Here is a 27325-nt window from a genome sequence, read left to right as displayed (position 1 = left end):
TGTGGTACTATTATACAGTTTCTGTCTCAGACAATTAAGTCGTCCTATGGGGTGAGTGAATTCTTTTCCTTCTCTAGCTATGCAATATTGTCCAATAATTGAGGCTTTTGGGACCCAGAAATTATCAGAGTGATTCTTCTGAGCCAGAAATTCATCAGGAACCGGGTCTGTAGGTATAATTCTCAGGCTTCCCATGGCCATTGATTTCCTACTACTACTATATAACATGAAGTGACATTGAGAGACTGGGCTACATGCTCAGATAATTGCAAAAACAAATTTATTGATTTTCCTGGGATTTCTGGTACTGGTACATTTAGTTCATCATAGAAAGTCTGAAACACTGGTTCTGGAGAGTGTAAACTTCTCGAACCAAAATATTTACTCAAGGATCCAGTCCAGCCCCACCGATTCCTAAGGTCACATGCTCCTCTTTTTTCCAGCGAGGCTCAAGGGGATTGGTTATTACTAGCTCTAAGGGGTTACATTGTCCCTTAGTACAAGAAGGGTAATTTTTTCCTTTCTGAAGGTGGACTGGATCCTTTTCTTTTTTTTTTATCCAAGTGGCCTAAATGACACAAGACCAGTATTTACATTTATTTCTACACAATTCTAATATATGACAGATGTACTTATTTTCTGCTATATAGCCTCTTTTCTAATTAAGAGAGTCACACCTTATTCCTAGCTTATTACTATTAATGACAGCACAGGCATCAAATTTTAAGGTGACTTGTTTGGGCACTCCTTTTTCTTCTGTTTTGGCTAACACTTTACTCATATCGTTTATGAGTCCCCACCAGTCTTCAGTTCTTAATCTTGTTTTAAAAACTGTGGTCATGGGAGGCTCAGATAGGCCATAACACACATCAGGTTGGTCATTTCCTGGGCTACATACCTTGTATAGAATAACATTATACAAACAAATTCTTTTTAGAGTTCCAGTACACTTATAATAACCATAAAATAATAGGACCGTAACAACCTTTTGTTCTACCTCAGTGACTTGATGTATACACTGGGAACAGTCCTCAGACTGAGGAAGGTCAGTTGAAGTCCTTACTGTACAAGTCCAAATTTTAGGGTTTAGGGTGTGGCAAACTTCAATGGTTATGTAGGGATTTTCACATAGCAAGCTTTGGAACTTGGTTAATCTAGCATTTGTCAACCAATGATGTCCTTTGGTGGTCATTAAAGTTACCACAGCATGGGGGGGTCTTTATATTCAGGTTTTTCCTAAGGGTTAGTTAATCTGCTTCTTGTGCTAATAGGGCCATTGCTGTTAAGGCCAGTAGACCTGGTGGCCACCTTTTGGAAACCTTTTCTAGTTGTTTTGAGAGATAGGCCACTGGCCTTGGCCAGGGTCCCACAGTCTGGGTTAAAACACCAACTGCCATTTTTTCTCTTTCTGACACACAGAATGTAAAGAATTTTGTCAGGTCAGGTATAGGGCTGGGGCCAACATGAGTTTTTCTTTTAACTCATGAAAACCTCATTGCTGTTGTTTGTAATAGATGTAGTTTATCTAATCTACATTTTTATTAACTGTCACCTACCAAAATATTCACTCAAATCCTGCAGCTATTTGATTTTCAGCTTTAAATGGATCTGGTATTCCTCATGGGACTCCAATTGCATCTAAATAGACGTGAGAGTCGAAAGACCCATAAGGTGCTTCTCTCACTTTGGGATGTCTGATTATTATTTTTTCCCTCTGGTTGATGAAATGCCAGGGTGAAAGGGATAGCCAATTGGACTAAAGTACAAGTGCCACTCCAGTTATTCAGCAGAGTGCCCAGTAAAGGTCCACCACAATATCACCATATATCCACTCTGGGGTGAACAAGGGCTGACTGACTGATAAGCTCTTGAAAATTCTTAAGCTCACTGCATCCTTTCAGGTCGCCAAAGAATGCTAAATTTCCTCCCTGTCATGAGAGACATGAAGTGAACTCAGTGTTAGGAGACAGAAGCTGGATGTCCCTCGGGGGCTGCATGGCAGGGTGCTGGCCTTTGGGATATAGCAGACAGAGCTTGGCATGACTTATTACTCCAGGCTGTAGAATCCTGGAAAAGAGCTACCATGCAGCCCATGCGTGGTCTACTGGAGGACCACCCTAGTGGAAAGAGGACAATCTGGGCCTCTGGTCTGCCATGTGCATAAGCATAACACTACTTTTGTTTAACCTGCAGATGGAATATTTGATCCATTTTAACCAGGTATTTGCATCTTGGTATACTGTCTTAATTGCTAAAGTTTGTTTTAAGTCTTTAGCTTCTATGATCCTCTAGTAAAATGAATATATGATTTTAGGAAATTAAAAAAAAAAAACAGTTGGAGCCATCCATCCTTGCTCTGTAGTGGTCCACAGAATGTTGGACCAACTATGGCATGAAAGCTCTACATCGGGGGGCAACACTCTTGACTGGCACTAGGGTCTTTATCGAAATCTCCCTGGATTAAATGGTCCTAGTTTACTAATGCCTAATCTGAGGAGAGTTAAGAAGGGACAGAAGTACTCTTCTGAAGTCGAGAGCTGTCTTTGACTTGGCAAGTCCTTACAGGGTATAACAAGGCAAGCATTAAATACAATAGTTTAAAGTGAAATTGACTTTGTTATGTTAATAACTAGATGGTCAGCAATAGAAGGCAGAAAGAAGAAAGCATAATAGAGTAGATAAAAAGAGTTAGATTTTTCTTAGCTTTAGTTTGGTGGGATTTTCCCCTGGGACTATGGCCCATGACTCTGGATGGGGTGGTTCTTTCTTGACTCAGGTGTGATGAGTCCATCCTTTTTTTGCTGTATGAACAGCAGTCTTGGTGGTTAGCAGCACAAGGTAGGGTCCTTCCCAGGCTGGCTCAAGTTTTTCTTCTTTCCACCCTTTGATGAGAATGTGATCTTCAGGCTGGTGCTGCTTTACTGGAAATTCTAGGGGTGGTACATGCACTAAAATACTTTTAGTTGTTTGTTTGTTTATTTAATTTTTTTAATTTTTTTCAAGAAAGGAAAGCGGCAGATAAAGCAAATACATAATTTTTAAGAAACTAACCTTTTGTTTTAAATGTAGGGACTTTGGCGGTGGACTTTATAGTCCTTAGTGCCTTTTTACTGAGAAATTTCCCTTTAGCAACTTTTTAAATTAGTTTTTAAACCAAAGAAAGTCAAATACCATTTCACATTTAACAATGCTTCTTGTATGATTTTTATACCAGATAAGCTAAATTTTATCTTTATATTAATATGTTATTAATGTTAAACCTAATTTTAATAAAACTTTATAGACATATTTATTTAATTTTTAATGTTTGAACATAAGGTAAGATTTTACAGACTTTTTAATCTTCTATAATTTTTGCTAAAGAGCAGGTTCGTGCTTTAAGAAAAACCTGTTATGGTTTTACTTTAATGTCCAGTTCACAGAAAAACTGGATGATACTTTAATTTTAGCTAAAACGTTTATACATAGAATATTCTTTATAATTAACATTTTAAAACTTACTTAAACCTTCAAAACAATTTTTTTAACGTTTTAATGTAGGTAAAAATGTACATTTTTATGCCTCCTTATAATCCTTTTACCAAAGGTATATTTTACTTTTCTTATACACCTTGCACATAAACTTTTTTTTCAATAGTTTTACATTCAAGAGGCCTAGTTACTTTTAAATTATACATTTTTTGCATACATTCTTGTTTATAACATTTTTCTTTTTCATGACTTTTGCAGACAATTCTCTACATGCCTCAACTTTCTGACTTATTACAAATATTTCTTTCTTTAAACCACCAGTTAATTTATTTCAGGACAATAATTTACCATATAATACTCTTTTTATATAAATGCCGCCCCCTCTTTTTTCCCCTTTTTTCCTTAGGATACTTCTGAACTGGTGAGGTGTGCTCACAATGAGGTTTCCCCTAAATTTTTTTTTTTTAACTTTTTTGTTTGTTTGTTTGTTAGGAAAGTAGTTGCTGCTACAGACTGAATGCATTTGGGCCAGCTGTGGGTTACTGGGTTAAGGATTTTTGATAGGGAGGCCTCAGAGCTTTTGGGATATGCCCTTGCTTACACCGATAACAAAGTGGTATTGGAGTGTTATAGGGTTATAGAGAAGACCGTTATTATCAATTATAGACTTTAAATTTACCTTGGCTTTTAAAGGAATAGGAAACACTTTTTTCTTTCTTAGCTACTTGCATATATACCTCTCGCTCTTTCCCTCTTTCTCTCTCCTTGACTCCCTCTTTGTCTATCTCTTCCTCTCTGTTTCTTCCTCTCTTTCTTTGCCTCTTTTCCTCTCTGTCTCTTTCCTTTCTCTCTCTGCTAGTCTTTCCTTGCCTCCGTCAGCCACTTATGCTGCTGTTCTCTCAACCATTGTATGTTGGGGGCAGGGGTCTAAAACCAGCTGTAACCAAGTGTCTATGTGTGGGAACTGGTCTGGGTTTCCTGGCTTACAGGTTACCTTGTGCCATACCTTTGAAACAAGGGACCTGTGCAGGCTTGCTTCTAATGGCCAACCTACCTCTAATGCTAGCCAGTCTATCTTCCACAAAGTTTTAGGTTTTCCTGGTGTCACAGTACTCCATAGTCTCCCTTAAATCCTTTTCTGAAATTTTTCAACATAGTTCCTAGTAGGGTGGGTTTATTTGTGCCTGACCTATGTTTCTTAGAAATAAAACACCACACTCACACCACACGCACACCACAAAACAAAGAACGGGTAAAAAGGGCAGATGCACACTTTTGGAGTGTGCACCAAACCAAAATCAAAACCAAAATCAGAGTATCCAGAAATCCAAGCCAGGTCAAAAGCAAAACCAAAGTATCAAGCAATCCAAATGAAGTCAAAAACAAAAACCAAAGTGCCGGTACAGGCACACCGTGGGTGATCAGGCCACACTTCCACTCAAATGGAAAGTTGCCAAGACCAGTCCTGTCAAGCAATTCAAGTCAAAACCAAAACCAAAGTGCCGCTAAAAGCACACCGTGGGTGTTCAGGCCACGCTTCCACTCAAACGGAGTGGGCAAGATCCCAAGACTGGTCCTGTCAAGCAATTCAAACTAAATCAAAACCAAAACCAAAGTTCCGATAAAGGCACGCCATGGGTGATCAGGCCACGCTCCCACTCAAATGGAGTGGGCAAGTTTCAAAAACTAGTCTTACCAAGTTTTAGATGTCCAGACTCCAAGTGTCCATTCCTTCCTGGTGTTCACCCACTGCGCTGATCCTCCACGGCGGCCTGCCACACACTGCTCTGGCAAGGTGTCCCACCAGGGCAAATGCCCATCCGGGAGTGCTCTCAGGATCCCTGTCGCTCAGGCTGGTCGGAGTCCCCAGCAGGGATATTCCACAGGGCAGGCTTAAGCCGCCTAAGGAGCTGCTTTGACCATCCACCATTCACCTCACTTCCCGGTCAGGGAACCAAGAAATGTAGCAGGACAAGCATCAGACAAAACTCCTCAGACACCCAGTTAAAAAAGGAAGGGGTTTATTCAGCCGGGGCATAGGCAAGACTTCTGTCTCAAGAGCCGAGCTCCCTGAGTGAGGAATTCTTGTCCCTTTTAAGGGCTCACATCTCTAGGGGGGTGAGGGGTGTGCATGAGAGAGTCGTGATTGATTGAGGAAGCAGTGGGTACATGACTGGGGGCTGCATGAACCAGTAATTAGATCAGAAGAAAACAGGATAGGGATTTTCACAGTGCTTTTCTATACAATATCTGTAATCTATAGATAACATAACCAATTAGGTCAGGGGTTGATCTTTACTGGGCCTAGGGTGTGGCGCCAGGTTGTCTGCCTATGGATTTCATTTCTGCCTTTTAGTTTTTAGTTTTTCTTTCTTTGGAGGCAGAAATTGGGCATAAGACAATATGAGGGGTGCTCTCCTCCCTTAGTGGCACATGCCTGTAGTCCTCTCTACTCAGGAAGCTAAGGCAGGAGGATTACTTGATCCCAGGAAGTGAAGGCTGCACTGAACCATGACGGTACCACTATACTCCAGCCTGGGAAACAGAGTGAGACCCTGTCTCAAAAAAAAAAAAATTAGGAGAGAGAGAGAAAGAGTGACATCATGTCTTACTAAGCATAAAAGGCCAAGACTACTTATAATCATCTTTTGGCATCATGCTAGGATAGTTGGAGAAATTTACATCCAATGGTTTATATTAATCATGCTAATATAATATTGTTCATACAGATGGGTTTTTCAAAAGAACACTAGTTGAAACCACACAAACACTAACAATTTCTTTTCACATGCATTTTACACAAATGTTAAGTCCAAAATGTTGCTTTAAGGAAATAATAGAATATTTCTCTTATCTTTTCTAATGTTTATTATCACATCACAGTTATTTTCTCCTGAAAAATAAAGACATGATCTCGTGGAAGTAAAGACATGTACTTGTGGAAATAATAACATTAATATCCAAAATGAAGGAGAATTAATTATACCTGACTTGAGACGTTTTCTGCACAAACTCTCTGTTTGAATTACATAAGCCTGCACTTCTCCTGAAGTCACTGTCAAATGTGATTTGGCTGTGAAGTCATTGTTTGCTCCAAAGGAGATCAGTAAGTTGGACAATAAATGCTGGGTGAATAGCAACATTATTCTTGAAATGTAACATCTATAAAGTCAGGGAATACTGTATGAGCGTCAGTAAGTACTGCAACAAGTCTAAAGTACCTAAACATTTCAAATCTTGATCCACTGCATATTAGAATTGCAATCAGATAAAAAAATCACCTTTGGTTCTTCGATCCTTGGCACAGTGTATTTCATGTATGTCTGAGTTTGCATTTTGCTCCTGAGAAATGTCTTCCTTGGGCACAATGGATTTACAGTCATTATCACATAAATCACAGAAAGCATTTAATATAAAACAAAAATTTCAATAGTCACATTCAGCTGTGTTTCAGAGGTTGGGTTTTCACCCAACAAATTTCACAGGTGGCAAATAAAGTCATACAGATTTTAATACAAGCAAAACCAGTCTTCCTCACCTCTAAAATTGGTTCTGAATAAAGTTGGAAAATTTCTAACAGTTTGGAGTTGTATCACCCATATCAAGGCAGTGAGTTCTGTCACCCAAAAGCAGAAAGATAAGCATGCAGGCTTCCCACAGATAAGTGGTTGTTACTAAGGGACATGCCATTGTTAGAGTCAAGGTTTTGAAAAATAACTCTGAGCTGAAGGTTAAAAGAGAAATCTTTTATAAAGTGAAGACATGACTCTCACACAAATGTAAGATGAAAATGTACCACAGATTTTATTTAATTCAAGAAATAGTCATATTTGATTCAATAGTCTTACTTGTTTCAAAGGAAAAATTCAGAAGATAAATAGATAAATGATAGATTAAGATGGAATGGGTGGGGGTTGGGGGGATTGATGGGTGAATAGGGTCAATAAGGAATGCTGGTGCTGAATGGATTCACAAATATAAGCAAAATGTTGTATTACTGGAGGAAGTATCAAGTGTATTCCACTAGACACAATTTATTTGCATTTTCACGGACAAGTTACTGGCATTATCAATTTTCTACCATTTGCAAAGTGAAAAATAGTTCAAAGACAGTGAACACTGCATAGAACTTGGAAAAGTGCAACAGAGAAAAATAATCTTTACTTTTGTCAATTTTCAAGTCTTTCACAATTTTTCTTGACTCTGATCATCAAATTTTAACATTGGATTTTTCAAAAATTAACTGTGATTTATTTGAAGGTTTTTTTGTTTGTTTGTTTTTTGTTTTTTTTTTTACTATTCATTATTTCAAATCCCTGCAGGTTGACAAACAATGTTCTATAAGCAATGTCAGAAACTGTCCATTTTGTTTGACTTCGAATATTTTAAGATATGTCTTTGTATTGCCAGAAAAATGCATTTTTTATTATTTTGTTTTGGTTTTGGTTTGTCTGTGTGACTGTAATGTCATAGAACAAGGGTTTAGAAAGTACAGCAACAGGCCAAATCCACCTGTTTCTGTTGAACTAGTGAGCTAAGTTATTATTATTTTCAATGGTTGGAAAAAAATAAGTAAAATAATGTGTGAAAATTATGGGATATTCAAATTTTAGTATCTACAAATAATGTTTTATTGAATCACAGTCACTCTTCTTGGTCTATGTTTTCTGTACTACTGCTTTTGTGCCACAACAGCAGAGTTGAGTAGTTGCAGCAGGGACCGTATGGGCTGCCAAGACAAAGATGGTTACTATCTGATGTTTTTATAGAAGTCATTTGCTAACCCCTATCCTAGAACACTGTGTTTAAAGGAAAGTCACACTGAAAAGGATGATATGATTCAGGACACACTCCTCAAAATACAATACCTTGGCATCTTAAAAAAACAAGCAGGAAAGTCTCTCTGACCTCCCCTCCTCACCCACACATATGCTTCTCCCCCCAGGGCATACAGCTTAGGAAAGCTTTTCCAACATTTCCAAGAAGCAGGTCAGAAGACACTCATGTGAGGGTCTCCTGATCCCTGGAGGAAAGGAACATGCTCATCTCTGAAGATGAAGGGTCACAGAGAGGACCTGAAAAACAGGCATTGCTAAATTCCCCCGTTTATCTCCACTAGATCACACCCCTTTTGTCCTATCGTATTTCTCCATCAGTATCCACTCTTCATCAAAGCTACCATAAAAATATATGGAATTAATCATTTACTTCCATATCATGTAAAACTAAATAAATTTGTATGTTTTTCTCATTATAATTCATCTTTTGTTATAAGTAGTTAAGTCATCAACATTGGATGGGTAGAGAGAAGGATATTTGTCCTCTCTACTGGAAAAAGCTACTAGGAAAGATAGATGTTAACACAGCTCATTAAAATATTTTGACATTTAAAAATTTTGACTCTATACTATAACTAAATACGAGGGCTTTGTGCCCATCAATTCAAATCTCCTGTCAAATGTTCCAAATCATTCCTAAGTGAGCCTTTAAGGAAATTATGTACAACGAAAAATAGAATCTAACACAAAGCATTTCCTCTGAGCTGGAGGCTGTTTTTGACTGGATATATCATTGCTCTAGCCCTCAGATTCCTGAAGTGCACAATGAAAGAATTTCACTGGAATATTCCAAAATATTCTCTCTAGCTTTAGAATTCTTCTCTCCAGCCTTCATGCAAACAATGACCTTAGTGGTCTCTATCACCCATGTTCCCTTACTGAGAGGAGCCATCTAACACTTAACGTAGTCAGTCCTAGGATCTGTGTATGTGACCCAATCAAACAGTTTTCTCATTATTTATCAAATATTTCCATCCCAGAGTATCAAATAAGTAATGAACATGAGAATCGAGCTGGGAGACCATAAACAGAGCCTGATAGAAACTAAGTCATTCACATATAAACCATTAATGGGTGAATACACAGGAACCTTAGAACATTGGAAAAGAGCCAGAATTGAGAGTTTAGCAAAGAGAAAAGCAGAAATGGATTCTAAAGGTACATGAATGCTCTAATGGGCAAAGTAAGGGGGAGAAGGTAGTTATATAAGTCCTCAAGTAATGCAGACTCATGAAAAATATTGTATGAATTTTTAAGAAGGGGTGAAGTAACAATAGCTTAGAATTTTCTCAGTGAGCAAAAATTAATGCAAAGACCAAGTTTACATTTAGAATCACTTTATAACTAGGGTCTAGGACATAGTAGATGATCAATGAATACTACTGAAACAGAAGTAATCAAACTGTATTGGAATGAGCAAATGAAATGTATTTAAAGAAAATGTTAAACTAGAAACACAAATGAAAGTGCTGAACAGCCACCACATTATAATATATGGGATATAATATATCCTATATAAAAAAGTAGGATCTGATTCACAGTATCCTTGGCATGGAGCAATTTGTTATTTGAAAGAAAGAATAAATAAAACAAGTTCTTGAAGTAATGTACATTCTTAAGATTGGATCAACTTAAAAATATCATTACAATGGAAATATATCCCATTTTATCAGCGTGTTTTACAGTATTATAGTAATATTTCATTCCAGAAAATTCTTAGGGTGGCTTGGACTAAAAAAAATGCAGTTAAGATAAAAATTGATTGCACAGATTATTTAGATAGAATTTTAAATACATATTTTTTTAAGTCAAAGGTATATAGTTATTTCCTGATTAGAGATAGATGACCTTGGCCAGATGCAGTGGCTCACATCTGTAATCCCAGCACTTTGGGAGGCCAAGGCAGGTGGATCACCTGAGGTCACGAGTTTGAGACCGGTCTGGCCAACATGACAAAATCCCATCCCTACTAAAAACACAAAAATTAGCCAGGCATGCTGGTAGGTGCCTGTAGTCCCAGCTACTCAGGATGCTGCATTTCAGAAAAAAAAAAAAAAAGAGAGAGAGAGATTATACTATTATTTACTTACTACTAAAATTGAAATACCAAAATTAAGTTATTGTAAAGGCATCATTTTAGGAGATATTTGATATATTTTAAAAAGGTTTGACCAGGCATGATGGCTTACCTGTAATCCCAGCACTTTGGGAGGCCAAGCATGGCGGTGCATGCCTATAGTCCCAGCTGCTTGGGAGGCTGAAACACATGAATCGCTTGAACCCGGGAGATACAAGTTGCGGTGTACCACATGCCAGCCTGGGCAACAGAAGGAAACTCCATCTCAAAAAAAAAAAAAAGAATGAATGAATGAATGAATGGTTTGACCTTAATCATGCAAGACTGAAACTGTGTTTAGATGTCAATTTTGCAAACAGTTTATTTTGGAATGGCCAAGGCAAACTGCAGTCTTATGGGTTAAGTGTTCTCTCAACAACAACAACAACAAAACCACCCTACTAAAGAAAATTCTAAGGAATCTATTTCTCCAGGAATCTACTGTGTATTCCTAAATGAAGCTGAATTAGAAGAGTGGGCTATCTTCAGGCTGTATCTTTCTGACTTCCCACTGGACAACAGGGATATAAAAGCAAGAAAGAGAAAATACAGCTCGTTTGCTACAATTGGGCCACAGTTGTGCCAGGACATTACACTATTCACAGTAACTATAAGAGTGACTCAGGAAAAAATTTAGCACATCAAGAGAATCAACCACAAATTGAGCAAGAGATTTTTTATCAGTTTAAAAAAGTTATTCTGTAAGACTTCCTATGTGTGAGGTATACAATGAGAAAATCATTGACTTTTAATTCCATCAGAACTCAGTTTAAATCCTGTGTTGAGAATTTACTGGTATTTACTAGATAAATGACTTTGTAAGAAAGTCACCCACCTTTCCTGAGCCTCTGTGACATGAAGGTGGCCATTCCAAGATTATGCTAAGATTAAGTTTGCCCACATACAATTCCATCTTCACAGGGAAAACGAAATGTAAAATAAGAGTAACTTAAGCAAAATAGAAAATTATTTCCTTTTCATATGCAAGGATGGTATGGGGACTCAATAATTTCAAAGACCCACATTCTTCCTATCTTTCTTGTCAGTATTCTCAGCCTGGACTCCATCCTCAAAAGTACCTCATGGGACAAGACAGCTGCTTTGGCCCCTGTCATTGGTATGCCTTGTAACAAGCAGCAAAGAGCAAGAAAAGAAAAGCAAAGGGGGAAAGAACAACCAGTACATTTTCTAGCTAAATAAGTTCCCTTTTTAAAAAGACCTTTTGAAAGTCCTTTGCAATGATTCCACGTGGGCAACAAATTTGTTAGTGGCCAAATTTAGAAGCAAAGGAGCTTGGGAAAATATAGATGCTTAACCTAAGGTGACAATGAGTTCAGGTGAGGAATGAGGTTTCTATTAGCAGAGAACAGGAGAAACCAGATTAGGAGGCAAACAGCAACCTCTCTCAGCAGTATTAGAGAGTACTTGATGACAATCAGAATTCCTAGACACAATGAGCCCCTAAAATGGCACTTGGCACATACCTTGTGCTCAGTAAACAACATATTTTTTTTTTTCATATAATAAATTAAAATTGCTGAGGACCATGCTCTTAATTTCTTTTATAACTCCCCAAATGTGTAGGTCAGGGTTTGTCAGTCTCAGCATTACTGATATTTAGAGACAGATAATCTTTGCTGTGGGAGGGCCTTTCTGTGCGGTATAGGTTCTTTATTAGCATACCTGGTTTTGACCCACTAGATGTCAATAACTCCTCATTTCCAACTTTGACAACCAAAAATATTTCCAGCCATTGGCAATTGTTGCTGGGGGAGCAAATTGCCCTCAGTTGAGAACCACTGGCCTAGACCTGTGCTGGGCAATAAGGTACTCTTCTATATTCTCTAGGGTTGAGTGGTACAGGGGCTACAAACCCTTGGGCTCATAGTGCTGATTCCATTATGTCAAGCGCAGCATAGTCTTGAAATCTGATGAAGCACAGAGAGGAATCTCCACATTTCAAATGTTTTGTTTAGGAAGCAAGAATTTCAATTCAAGGCACACAGACAGACCAGGTGGTCTTCAGTATATCCAAAAAACAAAGAGGTTATACCAAAAGGAGAGATGTTACGTATTGTTTTGAAAGAAAAGTTCACTGGCACAAATAAAATTTTATGCAGCTGGTAAGTTCTGATTCATGAGTAACAACAGAAAGAAAAATTAGTCTTAAAGTTGCAACAGCTTGTTTCAGTAACTATAGATAAAACCAGTTTCAGGTTATGGCAGGCAGCTTGAGTAGCCAGGCTTGCAGAGAATTACCTTCTCGAAATGTTATGTGCCCTGTGTTTTCTCCCCCTGGCCCCTTGACTTAGTTGGGTAGGACAAAAGTGACTCAATTTATATGATTAACTTCCACAATAGGAAAAATAACAGCAAATTTTCCCTAAATAACATAGTAAGTCACATACTTACTATGTTACTATGAGAATGGATTACATGCTACTATTTTTCCTGAAGGTAGTAAAGACATACGGTATAGTGATGCAATATAAGTGTTTGTTTCATTCACTCATTCACCAAAAATGTTTGCTGAGCAGCTACTATGTGCCAAATACCAGTTTAGGCTTTGGGGACACCACACTGAACAATGAGGACAGCGTGCATGTCCCCATGAAACTTTTTCCTGGTGAAGGAGACAGATATTAAGCAGATACAGGAATAATTCTGTAACATCACATCTGGGCATGGTATGGACAATAAAGCTTGTAAGTATGTTGGACGGTGACCTGGGAAGGCATGGCTAAGAAACTGACTTTTTTGCTGAGACCTGAACAAAGACAGTGAGTGAGCAAGGGAAGGAACATACTGAGTGGAGGTGAAAGCAGTCATGAAGTGGTAGAGTAGAAGGTGATTAAGTTGGGGACAGAGGCCGGGCACAGTGGCTCACACTGTAACCCCAGCACTTTGGGAGGCTGAGGTGGGTAGATCATTTGAGGTCAGGAATTCAAAACCAGCATGGCCAACATGGCAAACCCCATTTCTACTAAAAAAAAAAATACAAAAACTGGCTGGGCATTGTGGCAAGTGCCTTTAATTCCAGCTACTCAGGAGGCTGAGGTGCAAGAATCACTGGAAGTCAGGAGACAGAGGTTGCAGTGAGGTGAGATCATGTCACTGCACTCCAGCCTGGGTCACAGAACAGGACTCCATCTCAAAAAAACAAACAACCACCACCACAACAAAGTTGGGGGCAGAGCACAGGCAGACAAGAGAGAACCAGTGAGAATAAGCATAGGGCTTTGGATTCACTAAGTGAGAAGGAAAGGCATCATTAGGTTTAAAGTAGAGAGCAGTGTGATGACACTTATAAAGGTTCTTTCCAGCAAACATAAGGAAATGTGACATTTTGGGGTGAGAGTGGAGGTTGGGAGACCCAACAGGATGCTCTTGGATTCATCACAGCTAGAGAGAATGGCAGGCTGGAGATGCAAAGAGTGGTCAGATTAGATTTATTCGACAAGGGGTCTGAAGGGGAAGCTGACAGGCTTTGCAGATTGTCACCAGAAGCGATTAAACAGTGTGTGGTTTCTAGACAACATGCAAACCTAATTTTTCAAAATAGATCAACAGAAAATTGTATCATCAACACTGCTTCTGGGTTTTCTGACTTTTCTCTCCCTATATTCATACAAACTAGTTTCCAGAATTGTTGGCCCGTATGTAACAGTGTAGACACAGGGATCTGCTATGCCTGTACTGGCTTGCTGAGTGATTATAGAACCATCATCAAATATGTATGTGCCTGAATTTCCCCATCTGTAAAACAGAGTGACTACAGATTACCAGTAGCCTTGTTCACCTAATGCATTAAGAGAAAAAGCCCACCTAGTACTTCATGAATGCCAAAAGAAATGCAAACTACAATTATATCCACAGGTATCCAGTTGTGATAACACCCAAAACAGATAAATTTTGATTAACGCACAAGATTCATTCCCAAAGATTCCCAAGGATCCCAAGTTAAAGACAACCCTTAAATTTCTGTGAGCTTTGTAATATATTCCAGAGTTTCAGTTGGGATTAATTGTAACTTACTGATTGATTCCTCCTTTCTGACAAAAACAATTGCTTTTTTTGTGAAATTCAGTCTCTCATGGCAGCCTTGATTAATCATTTGCAAACTGTGGCTTACCCATCTATAATTACTAATGTACAAATTTTTTTCACTGCAATACTTTTAAAGTAGTTCAAATAAACCTGTTCAGTTCAAATTCCTTCTAAGTCTGTAAAAGATAATTTCTTGATGGGATATGGAAAATATGAGTGCTTAAATAAGAAGTAATATCAATGTAACAAATTCTCTTTCCTATAATACATAATTTTTAAAAACTGGACAATAAGAATACTTATGAAATTTAATCAACCTCATGACATTATATGCTTTATCTGCAATGATGGCATAAAAAAAGTTATCCAAAGTTCCAGCTGACAACCACTTAATATAATTAATACCCAAAAATGTCTGGACAGAGCAAATGCTTAAGACATTACATAAAAAGAGTAAGTGGATTGTAACCAAGCATTTCATTTCTGCCCAGGATCTAGACAGAAATAAGCAAAGTTTACACTCACCAAATTATTTCACATTCCCGTAAGAATTCTGTTCTATTTTAAAGTAACATTCATGTGTATTAAATGACAAAATTTGTGCATGATTGTGGAAATGCATCATTAGAAACGAAAGTTTTTACTTTAGTAATATGATTCTATAATAATTTATTGTATGTATTTGAAAGACCTTTAACAAAATGATCCTTTTCATAAATATGCTATTTCGATGTTATATATTCCTTAGATTAAATTTTGTTTACAAAATAAAGGTGTATTTCTATTTTAGGACTAAAAGTAATACCCATGAGATTTTTTTTTTTTTTTCTTTTGAGAAAGAGTCTTGCTCTATCACCCAGGCTGGAGTGCAGTGGCACCATCTCGGCTCACTGCAACCACCTCCTCCCGGGTTCATGCCATTCTCCTCCCTAGCCTCCCAAGTAGCTGGGACTACTAGCGCCCACCACCATGCCTGGCTAATTTTTTGTATTTTTAGTAGAGATAAATTTTCTCTGTATTAGCCAGGATGGTCTCGATCTCCTGACCTTGTGATCCACCCACCTCGGCCTCCCAAAGTGCTGGGATTACAGGCGTGAGCCACCACACCCATCCCATGAAATAAATTTTATCAAACATTATTATGATCCCAAAGTTGCTGCAAAGTTTTTAGCAAACTTTGTAAACTTTAATCATTAATGTAATCTTATTATAAAACCCGCTTCGGACAGGAGCTGGAGCATCATCATATAAATATTAAAAAAGGAAAAGTTGTGGTGTATTGGGATTGAGGTAAGAAATGTATTATATCAAACATATAAATGAGTAAGATAAGAAAGTTTATCATGTTCTTTAGTGTGCAGCAAAGAATACTCAAAATGGAAAAGAGTCTGTTTAATTAAAAAAAGCAAATTATTGGCCAGGCGCGGTAGCTCACACCTGTAATCTCAACACTTTGAGAGTTCACAGGGGGCAGAACTCAAGGTTAGGAGTTCGGGACCAGCCTGGCCAGTATGGTGTAACCCTACAAAACTGGCCAGGTGTGGTGGTGGGCGCCTGTAGTCCCAGCTACTTGGGAGGCTGAGGCAGGAGAATCATTTGAAACCTGGAGGTGGATGTTTCAGTGAGCAGACATCACACCACTGTACTCCAGCCTGGGTGACAGAGGGGGACTCCACCTCAAAAAAAAAAAAAAAAAAAAAAAAGGTAGCAAATTATTTAACCAGCAATTCCTACAAATAAATGAAAATGCATACAAAATTACATAAGCATAAATGGAATACATTAAATCCTCTCTTGCCTAAGCAGAGGGCATTTTCTTCTTAAAGCTTTTTAATAGAAAATTACAAACAAAACATAAAGCAAAGTAGTATATAGAACCATTGATGCTTGTATATTAACAGCAGTGGTAACTACCCAAATCAAATCTTACATATGATAAAATGTCACAAAATTATATACATACATTACATGCATGTTAATTTTGTGCTTTTGATATTGTTTACAACTACTTAAAGTGTAACCATTGGTGGAAATGGATACACATGATTTCTTTGTGCTTTCTTTGTGACTTCCTGTGAAACTATAGTTATTCCTAAATTAGAAGTTTTTTGCACCATTCATACAGGTATAGGAAATCTACCCTAGAACACTGCTTGTGACTCTGGCACCAAAGCAGAGAACCATTGTTCTGCAAAAACAAAAAGAAAAAATGTTGACCCATTATATACTCTTTTTTTTTTTTTTTTTTTTTTTTTTTTTTTTTTTTGAGACGGAGTCTCGCTGTGTTGCCCAGGCTGGAGTGCAGTGGCCGGATCTCAGCTCACTGCAAGCTCTGCCTCCTGGGTTTTTACGCCATTCTCCTGCCTCAGCCTCCCGAGTAGCCGGGACTACAGGCACCCGCCACCTCGCCCGGCTAGTTTTTTGTATTTTTTAGTAGAGACGGGGTTTCACCGTGTTAGCCAGGATGGTCTCGAACTCCTGACCTCATGATCCACCCGTCTCGGCCTCCCAAAGTGCTGGGATTACAGGCTTGAGCCACCGCGCCCGGCTATATACTCTTCTAATATAAAGCTACACATACACAGATTTCTAATTTAAAATTATAATTTATGCATATAATTTTTGAATATTTGCATTTTAACAAATGCCCAATCTTGCAAAACCTGATGTCTCTCACTTCCAGTGATAGAAAATGTGTTTGTAATGTAAGTCTCACTTTGTCACTGATGTCATTCTGTAAACAAAGACACATAAAATAGTAAAGATTCCAAGCTGTCTGAAATGAAAAAGGGTCTAAGGCAACTTTGGTGGTGTGTTGAGCAGTGAGGCAGGAAAATGAACACTAGACAGTCTGCCAACAGTCAGCAATTTTGGGAAATTTACAACTTATGCACTGTGGATGCTTTTGATCTCAACCAATTTACAGAAATAAGAGTTTGGCATTGGGAGAAAGATCCTGTATTAGTCTGTTCTTACACTGCTATAAAGAACTATCTAAAACTGGGTATTTTACGAAGCAAAGAGATTTCATTAACTCACAGTTCTACACGCTTAACAGGAAGTGTAGCCAGGGAGGCTCAGGAAATTTACAATCATGGCAGAAGGCAAAGGAGATGCAACTACATCTTACCATGGCAGAGCAGGAGAGAGAGAGAGAGTGGAAAGGGAAGTACCATGCACTTTTAAGCCATCAGATCTCATGAGAACTCACTCACTATCATGAGAACAGTAAGGAGGAAATCTGCCCCCATGATCCAATTACCTCCCATCCTTCCAATTCGACATGAAATTTGGGCAGGGACACAAATCCAAACCACATCAGATTCCACGTGAAAAGCCTTCTCTTACTCTTTCACCAAACATATGATCACAGACAAGGGACTTAACATCCCCAAGTCTCAGTTTATTCATGTATAAAGAAAGCATAACAGCAATATCTCATATATCAGGTCACTGGGATAACTAAATGAAACAATAGATACACTCAGTATGTAACAATTATTTGGATTACGATTCATTGTCTTGAACATCAGAATTTCTGCATTCCACGTAACTAAGATATTGGTCATGTTTTTTCTCTGGTTGGGATCTTTTAAGTCAGGTTATGCTAAGCTGGAATAGTGGGCAAAGCTAGCAGAAACCATCGGATTGTGTTGTCATTTGCCATTAACATTGTTGTTAGCCTGTGGGGAGTAATCCTAGATTTAATATCTACCAGTTCACAACGGATAATACTCACCCTAGAGTAACTGATTCAGTCTTATTAATGAGACTAATACTAAAATAAATAAAATACTGAAAGTATTTAGTATTGGAAATACTGGCTGGGTGTGGTGGCTCATGCCTGTAATGCCAGCACTTTGGGAGGCAAAGGCAGACAGACCACCTGAGGTCAGGAGTTCGAGATCAGCCTGACCGACATGGAGAAACACCATCTCTACTAAAAATACAAAATAAGCCGGGTGTGGCAGCACATGCCTGTAATCCTAGCTACTAAGGAGGCTGAGGCAGGAGAATTGCTTGAACCCAGGAGGCAGAGGTTGCAGTGAGCTGAGATCGGGCAATTGTACTCCAGCCTGGGCAACAAGAGTGAAACTCTGTCTCAAAAAAAAAAAAAAAGAAAAGAAAAGAAAAGAAAAAAGAAGAGGAGAGGAGGGAAGAGGAGAGGGGGGAAGAGCACAGGAGGGGAGAGGAGGCAAGAGGAAAAGAAAAGAACAGGAAAGAAAAGAAAATAAAAGAAAAGAAAAAAAAGAAAAGAAACTAACATACCGTATTTGAGCAAATATTAAAATACAATTAAAAGATGCAATAAAAAAGGGAATGCCTTTCCACCCTGTTTTTTCCTTGGGTGGTAGCAGGTTTTCAACACTTGCCAACATGATGAGTAGGCAATGGTATTAGTATTTTTGCTTTAATATTATTTGACTGGGCATTTGTTTTCCTTTACCATCTACAGTCTGTCTCTTTCACCATATCTATTGTGGATTGTTCAAAATTTTAAAATCAACTTTAGCAACTATTAGTACCACTTAGGTTAAATGATCATTTGTCTGTTGCAAAAATTCTCCAGCACTTCATTCATCTTTTGCATTTATTCATGAAATTTTTCCAGAGGAAGATTTTATATGCATACACACACAAAGACGCAAATAGCCATGCACGAGCATACATATATTCCCTCAAAATGCATCCCTAGTTCCTTTTGGGATTTTGGGTTTCCTGTTTTTCTAAAAATAATTGCCCCCATGCCAAGGTTTTGCAGCTGTTCTGTGCTTTTACCTGTATCAATAATCAGGTGTTATAATATTTATCTCCACTAAGAACTTCTAAGAACTCTGCCCACTAGCATCAGGGATGCCAATAAATCCCCAATTAATGCTGACCACGTTGTTTAGTCCAGGTGTGCATGACATTACTCCATCACAATCCACATACGTTGCTTACATATGGTACTCTTTGATCAGAAAAGCAATCAAAAAATGCAAGAGGTCTTGTTTCGAAGATGGCCGAATAGGAACAGCTCCAGCCTCCAGCTCCCAGCGCGAGCGACACAGAAGATGGGTGAGTTCTGCATTTTCAGTGGAGGTGCAGACCGACACCTCATATCTCACACGGCGGGGTACACCCCTGAGACGAAGCTTCCAGAGCAAGAATCAGACAGCATCACTCCCTGTTCAGCAATAGTCTATGCAGATACCCACACAAACAGGGTCTGGAGTGGACCTCAAGCAATCTCTGACAGACCTACAGCTGAGGTTCCTGACTGTTAGAAGGAAAACTAACAAATAGAAAGGACACCTACACCAAAACCCCGTCAGTACATCACCATCATCAAAGACCAGAGGCAGATAAAACCACAAAGATGGGGAAAAAGCAGGGCAGAAAAGCTGAAAATTAAAAAAATCAGAGCACATCTCCTCCTCCAAAGGAACGCAGCTCATCACCAGCAACAGATCAAAGCTGGACGGAAAATGACTTTGACGAGTTGAGAGAAGAAGGCTTCAATCAAACTTCTCAGAGCTAAAGGACATACTACGTACCCAGCGCAAATGAATTAAAAATCTTGAAAAAAGAATGGAAGAATGGATAACTAGAATGATCAATGCAGAGAAGGCCATAAATGAACTGATAGAGATGAAAACCATGACACGAGAAATACGTGACAAATGCACAAGCTTCAGTAACTGACTCGATCAACTGGAAGAAAGAGTATCAATGATTGAAGATCAAATGAATGAAATGAAGTGAGAAGAGAAACCAAAAGAAAAAAGAAGAAAAAAGAAATGGACAAAGCCTCCAAAAAGTATGGGATTATGTAAAAAGACGAAATCTACGTCTGATTGGGGTGCCTGAAAGTGAGGGGGAAAATGGAACCAAGTTGGAAAACACTTTTCAGGATATCATCCAGGAGAACTTCCCCAACCTAGTAAAGCAGGCCAACATTCAAATTCAGGAAATACAGAAAATGCCACAAAGTTCTTCGAGAAGAGCAACTCCAAGACACATAATTGTCAGATTCACCAAAGTTGAAATGAAGGAAAAAATCTTAAGGGCAGCCAGAGAGAAAGGTCGGGTTACACACAAAGGGAAGCCCATCAGACTAACAGCAGATCTCTTGGCGGAAATGCTCCAAGCCAGAAGAGAGTGGGGGTCAATATTCAACATTATTAAAGAAAAGAATTTTCAACCCGGAATTTCATATCCAGCCAAACTAAGTTTCATAAGTGAAGGAGAAATAAAATCCTTTAGAGACAAGCAAATGCTTAGAGATTTTGTCACCACCAGGCCTGCCTTACAAGAGACCCTGAAGGAAGCACCAAACATGGAAAGGAACAGCCGGTAGCAGCCATTGCAAAAACATGCCAAAATGTAAAGACCACTGATGCTACGAAGAAACTGCATCAACTAACAAGTAAAATAACCAGCTAATATCACAATGATAGGATCAAGTTCAACATAACAATATTAACCTTAAATGTAAATGGACTAAATGGTCCAAATAAAAGACACGGAATGGCAAATTGCATAAAGAATCAAGACCCATCAGTTTGCTGTATTCAGGAGACCCATCTCACATGCAGTGATACACATAGGCTCTAAATAAAGGGATGGAGGAAGATCTACCAAGTAAATAGAGAACAAAAAAAAAGCAAGAGTTGCAATCCTAACTCTGATAAAAGAGACTTTAAACCATCAACTTTCAAAAGAGACAAAGAAGGCCGTTCATAATGGTAAAGGGATCAATTCAGCACGAAGAGCTAACTATCCTAAATATATATGCACCCAATACAGGAGCATCCAGAGTCATAAAGCAAGTCCTTAGAGATTTACAAAGAGACTTAGACTCCCATACAATAATAATGGGAGGCTTTAACACCCCACTGTCAACATTAGACAGATCAACGAGACAGAAAGTTAAGAAGGATATCCAGGAATTGAACTCAACTCTGTACCAAGTGGACCTAACAGACATCTACAGAACTCTCCACCCCAAATCAATAGAATATACATTCTTCCTAGCACCACATCATACTTATTCCAAAATTGACCACATAGTTGGAAGTAAAGCACTCCTCAACAAATATAAAAGAACAGAAATTAAAACATACTGTCTCTCAGACCACAGTGCAATCAAACAAGAACTCCGGACTAAGAAACTCAATCAAAACCACTCAACTACATGGAAACTGAACAACGTGCTCCTGATTAACTACTGGTACATAATGAAATGAAGGGAGAAATAAAGATGTTCTTTGAAACCAATGGTACTAAAGATACAACATACCAGAGTCTCTGGGACACATTTAAAGTGGTGTGTACAGAGAAATTTATAGCACTAAATGCCCACAAGAGAAAGCTGGAAAGATCTAAAATTGACACCCTAACATCACAATTAAAAGAACTAGAGAAGCTAGAGCAAACACATTCAAAACCTAGCAGAAGGCAAGAAATAACTAAGATCAAAGCAGAACTGAAGGAGATAAAGACACAAAAACCCTCCAAAAAAATCAGTGAATCCAGGAGGTGGGTTTTTTTTTTTTTTGAAAAGATCAACAAAAATGATACACCACTAGCAAGACTAATAAAGAAGAAAGGAGAGAAGAATCAAATAGATGCAATAAAAAATGATAAAGGGGACATCACCACCAACCCCACAGAAATACAAACTACCATCAGAGAATACTATAAACACCTCTACACAAATAAACTAGAAAACCTAGAAGAAAGGGATAATTTCCTGGACACTTACACTCTCCCAAGACTAAACTAGGAAGAAGTTGAATCCCTGAATAGACCAATAGGAGGCTCTGAAATTGAGGCAATAATTAACAGCCTACAAACCAAAAAAAGTCCAGGACCAGACGGATTCACAGCTGAATTCTACCAGAGGTACAAGGAGTAGCTGGTACCACTCCTTCTGAAACTATTCCAATCAATAGAAAAAGAGGGAATCCTCCCTAACTCATTTAATGAGGCCAACATTGTCCTGATACCAAAGCCTAGCAGAGACACAACAAAAAACAAGAGAATTTTAGACCAATATCCCTGATGAACATCGATGCAAAAATCCTCAATAAAATACTGGCAAACTGAATCCAGCAACACATCAAAAAGCTTATCCACCATGATCAAGTGAGCTTCATCCCTGGGATGCAAGGTTGGTTCAACATATGCAAATCAATAAACGTAATCCAGCATATAAACAGAACTAAAGACAAAAACCACATGATCATCTCAATAGATGGAGAAAAGGCCTTTAACAAAATTCAACAGCGCTTCATGCTAAAAACTCTCAATAAATTCAGTATTCATGGAACGTATCTCAAAATAATAAGAGCTATTTATGACAAACCCACAGACAATATCATACTGAATGGGCAAAAACTGGAAAAATTCCCTTTGAAAACTGGCACAAGACAGGGATGCCCTCTCTCACCACTCCTATTCAACATAGTGTTGGAAGTTCTGGCTAGGGCAATCAGGCAACAGAAAGAAATAAAGGGCATTCAGTTAGGAAAAGAAGAAGTCAAATTGTCCCTGTTTGCAGATGACATGATTGTGTATTTACAAAATTCCATTATCTCAGTCCAAAATCTCTTTAAGCTGATAAGCAACTTCAGCAAAGTCTCAGGATAAAAACTTAATGTGTAAAAAACACAAGCATTCTTATACAGCAGTAATGGACAAACAGAGAGCCAAGTCATGAATGAACTTCCTTTCACAACTGCTTCAAAGAGAATAAAATACCTAGGAATCCAACTTACAAGGGATGTAAAGGACTTCTTCAAGGAGAACTACAAACCAATGCTCAGTGAAATAAAACAGGACACAAACAAATGGAAGAACATACTATGCTCAAGGATAGGAAAAATCAATATCGTGAAAATGACCATACTGCCCAAGCTAATTTATAGATTCAATGCCATCCCCATCAAGCTACCAATCACTTTCTTCACAGAATTGGAAAAAACTGCTTTAAAGTTCATATGGAACCAAAAAAGAGCCCTCATTGCCAAGACAATCCTAAGCCAAAAGAACAAAGGTGGAGGCATCATGCTACCTGACTTCAAACTATATTACAAGGCTACAGTAACCAAAACAGCATGGTACTGGTACCAAAACAGAGATATAGACCAATGGAACAGAACAGAGCTCTCAGAAATAAAACCACACATCTACAGCCATCTGATCTTTGACAAACCTGAGAGCAACAAGAAATGGGGAAAGGATTCCCTATTTAATAAATGGTGCTGGGAAAATTGGCTGGCCATAAGTAGAAAGCTGAAAATGGATCCTTTCCTTACTCCTTATATGAAAATTAATTCATGATGGATTAGAGACTTAAATGTTAGTCCTAAAACCATCAAAACCCTAGAAGAAAACCTAGGTAACACCATTCAGGACATAGACATCGGCAAGGACTTCATGTCTAAAACACCAACAGCAATGGCAACAAAAGCCAAAGTTGACAAATGGGATCTAATTAAACTAAAGAGCTTCTGCACAGCAAAAGAAACTACCATCAGAGTGAACAGGCAACCTCCAGAATGGGAGAACATTTTTGTAATCTACTCATCTGACAAAGGGCTAATATCCAGAACCTACAAAGAACTCAAACAAATTTACAAGAAAAAAAACAAACAACCCCATCAAAAAGTGGGCAAAGGATATGAACAGACATTTCTCAAAAGAAGACGTTCATACAGCCAATAAACACATGAAAAAATCCTCGTCATCACTGGCCATCAGAGAAATGCAAATCAAAACCACAATGAGATACCATCTCACACCAGTTAGAATGGCAATCATTAAAAAGTTAGGAAACAACAGGTGTTGGAGAGGATGTGGAGAAATAGGAACACACAGTTGGTGAGATTGTAAACTAGTTCAACCATTGTGGAAAACAGTATTCCTCAAGGATCTAGAACTAGAAATACCATATGACCCAGCCATCCCATTACTGGGTATATACCCAAAGGATTATAAATCATGCTGCTATAAAGACACATGCACATGTATGTTTAGCAGCACTATTCACACTAGCAAAGACTTGGAATCAACCCAAATGTCCATCAATAAGAGATTGGATTAAGAAAATGTGGCACGTATACACCATGGAATACTATGCAGCCACAAAAAAAGGATGAGTTCATGTCCTTTGTAGGGACATGGATGCAGCTGGAAACCATCTTTCTCAGCAAACTATCGCAAGAACAGAAAACCAAACACCGCATGTTCTCACTTATAGTTGGGAATTGAACAATGAGATCACTTGGACACGGGAGGGGGAACGTCACACACCAGGGCCTATTATGGGGAGGGGAAAAGGGGGAGGGATGGCACTGGGAGTTATACCTGATGTAAACGACAAGTTGATGAGTGCTGACGGGTTCATGGGTGCAGCACACCAACAGGGCACATGTATGCATATGTAACAAACCTGCACGTTGTGCACATGTACCCTAGAACTTAAAGTATAATAATAATAATAATAAAAGAGATTACCACAGCCACCCCAACCTTACAAATCACCACCTTTGCTGATCAGTCAGTAGCAGTCAATGCTGAGGCAGGACTTTACACCAGCAAAAAGATTAAAACTTGCTGAAGGCTCATATGACTGTTAAGACTTTTAGCAATGAAGTATTTTTTATTAAGGTATGTATTTTTTTTTTTAGATATAATGCTATTGAACACTTAATAGACTATAATGTAAAAATGACTTTCACATGTACTGGGAAACCAACAACTTTGTATGACTCACTTTATTGTAATATTTACTTTATTGTGGTGGACTTGAAATGAATTCTCCAAATCTCTGAGTATGCCTATGTCTGGATTTGAGCAGTATGTTGCTTTTGTCTAAGATGCGTAGTCTTGGTAAAAATTATAGTCCACTTTCATGCTATTTGTGAGAATGGAGATAATGGGTGTACAATGCCTACCACAAATGAACTAAATGGTAGGTAAACAATATATCTTATTGCTTTTTATTCATTTGCTCGTCACAAAATTGTCACTGAATATACATTATTGTCTCCATTTTACTAATTAGGAAATTGAAGCAAAGAGCTCAAATTGCCCAGCTACCCAGTAGCAGAAATAGTAAGAGTATTGCTAAAGTTCTTAGGCTCTCATTTGTTTTTCCCATAATTTACTTTCTACGTATGGTTTTACATAAAAGAGCCCATTTGTGCCTTTCAATATATTCATGTACATAATATTAAACTTAATAAAAGTTTATTGTTATAAAAAAAGTACAAGAATCCAGTACATTTCAACACTCTGACCCAGGAGAAGTACTTCGTCAGATTACAATAGCCTTTACCAGTTAAGCCGCTTAACAACAAAAATGAAATAAACCATTTAAATATCATTTTGTTCTGACTTAAAGCCAACAAAAATAAAGAGTCGAAGTATATTAGGCTAGAAACACATTTCCCTATAGAACTACCATTATAACCTCCAGTTAGGATTAGACAGTGGGACTTTTGTAATTATATAAAAATTACACGTATTTTATTGGTTTAACTAGATCAAACATGAATGCTAGTCAATCCAACTTTCAAAGAGTTTATGTAAGTTCAATCAGCTGCACCCAGCCATTATTTCAATGACATTTGCAAAGTGTTTTCATTTCTAGCCTTTCTACTTTTCCTTAAAGAAAGATAATTATTCAAAAGCTTCCAGTAAAGCAAACACATCATTCACACAAAGACAACCCACGTGGGAAGAATAAAAATAAATGAAAACTAGTTCTCTAGATACAGCCATATTAAAAGAGAAAACAGAGTTAGGGAGAGATCCCACACATTTCCTTCAACATAGCCAGGTATCGGCATGGAACAGCTAAAGGACTAATCAGTCTGCAGTTTCCAAAATACACACCAAATTAGTGTCTAACAATGGAACTGCACATGTGAAATAGAAATCAGTCAGGATACCCACCACAGACCTTAACATTATCAATCAATGCTTTCACACTACAAATAATTAGCTGTGATCCTGAATGGACAATTTTGTGTCCATACTTTGTGTGAGGTATTTTAAAGCAATAGATGAAACTATGGATACAAGTCATTATATATTTGTCCAAACCCATAGACCATACAACACCAAGAGTGAAGCGTATGTAAACTATGGACCCTGATGATGATGATGTGTCCATGTAGGTTTATCCGTTGTCCCACTCCAGTGGGGAATGTTGGTAATGGGAGAGGCTGTGCATGGTGGGGGCAGAGAGTATGTGGATATTCTCTGTACTTTCCACTCAATTGCTGTGAACCTAAAACTGCTCTAAAAAATAAAAAGACCATTTAAAAGGTTCAGGGGGAAGGCTTTCTTTATATGTTTTTTCTTCATAAGTAAGATTTCTTTCAAATGTTATGGAATATCCTCAGTAAAAAGTCTTTTCATTAACCAAGGAAAAAACTCTAGGCTGGGCATGATGGCTCATGCTGTAATCCCAGTACTTTGGAAGGGTGAGGCAGGAGAATCACTTGAATCTGGGAGGCAGAGGTTGCAGTGAGCCAAGATCACGCCACTGTACTCCAGCTGGGGCAACGAGAGTGAAACTTTGTCTCACAAAAAACAAAAAGAAAGAAAAAAGAAAAAAGGGTCTCTCTGTATTGTACAAATATTTCACATTTAATGGAATTCAATAGGAAAAAAAAATATTTGACCACATAGAAATATACATGTCACTACACATCCAGCCTTCCTGTGGAGTCCTTCCTTCAAAGAAAATGCCACTTTGTCCAAGAAGCCTTCCCTGATCCCATCACCCTGACTACCACAGATATATCTGTTGCTTGCTCGTATAGCATCTTGCACGTCTCCCAGGCACTCTGTC

General features: G+C 38.2%; 1 protein-coding gene across 8 annotated transcripts in view; it reads right to left on the bottom strand.

The window, feature by feature from the left end:
* Positions 1-27325, bottom strand: part of LOC106995406 (thymosin beta-4-like) — a 212177-nt gene that overhangs the window by 121233 nt on the left and 63619 nt on the right. For all 8 annotated transcript variants that reach the window (XR_013413264.1, XR_013413257.1, XR_013413261.1 and 5 more), the window contains one exon: positions 10499-10650. The gene's annotated coding sequence lies outside the window, so the exon portion shown is untranslated. The remainder of the gene's footprint in view (positions 1-10498; positions 10651-27325) is intronic.

This window comes from Macaca mulatta, chromosome Y (assembly GCF_049350105.2).
Source record: "Macaca mulatta isolate MMU2019108-1 chromosome Y, T2T-MMU8v2.0, whole genome shotgun sequence".
In the NCBI taxonomy this organism is placed as follows: Eukaryota; Metazoa; Chordata; class Mammalia; order Primates; family Cercopithecidae; genus Macaca; species Macaca mulatta.
This window is presented reverse-complemented; position numbering and strand designations above follow the sequence as displayed.